The sequence below is a fragment of the Anneissia japonica genome, unplaced genomic scaffold, assembly GCF_011630105.1.
Source record: "Anneissia japonica isolate Jap-2015-1 unplaced genomic scaffold, ASM1163010v1 scaffold199_len4679917_cov187, whole genome shotgun sequence".
In the NCBI taxonomy this organism is placed as follows: Eukaryota; Metazoa; Echinodermata; class Crinoidea; order Comatulida; family Comatulidae; genus Anneissia; species Anneissia japonica.
Window position 1 is genome coordinate 2,937,664 of NW_022686322.1, and position 1,033 is coordinate 2,938,696.

The following is a 1,033-nucleotide window of genomic DNA, read 5'->3' on the forward strand; positions in this document are numbered from 1 at the left end:
ATATATAATATATATATATCGTCCCCTATATAACGTAGTGGCGAATGTGGAAAAATCGATTTTTTTTATTTGTGAATTTAAGTTGCCTTACTGTGTAGAATCTCTGAAAAAAATGAGTCAATTAGATAAGTAATTAAGGAAGAATATTAAATCGTACGGGAAATGATCGTATATCTTCATGAGTGGATTTCCCGTACGATTTAAATTGAAACGGAACTGAGTTCGGTCAATCTATAGGAGCACATGCTTCGTACAGGTCATAGGTTAAAACAATACCTATACTATTAAATACATTAATTATAATAAGAAACTTCAAACGAATCTTTTGTGCTAGTTCTAAATTACATTCAAAATTAATTTATTACCATAAATCATTATGAATAATTTGAATCATTATTGTTACTGTTATTTTTATTTTTGAATACAGAGGATTTAACAATATACGATTTATTTCCGTATTATTTGTTATTATAACGCACTTTTCGAGATAAGCTACATAATCAGCGCACACTCACGCATCTGACTTTGTATATTTAAGAAGTTTTTACGCTTACGCAGATATATTTAATACAAACTCGTAAAATATAATAATGAGCCATTATTATTATATAATTTTCCGTACAATTCTGAGCCGTTCCGGATTTTTTTTCCTTTTCTTTTTTCTCCCTGTATCCTTTATAAATATAAAAACATTTTTAACACTAACAGTATATTTGCCTTATCATGCCTCTAAACCCGACCTATACATGATCATTTGTTTCATATTTAAAATGTTTTACAAATAAAAACATTCATATTATGTTATAGTCTATATACAACCAATAGATAGTTTTATTTAAGACGTAAACATAGTATTCTTATTTTTAAAAGTAAAACAATAATTTAAACGTGGACATAATATTTACTACAATAATAAGATTAACATTTTTGTTATGAATGAATGAAATGACCTGTACGAATCATGAGCACCAAACCAGTGGTGGCGCCAGGATTTTCCAGACCGGGGGTCCGAGATCCGGGGGGGGGGGGGGCG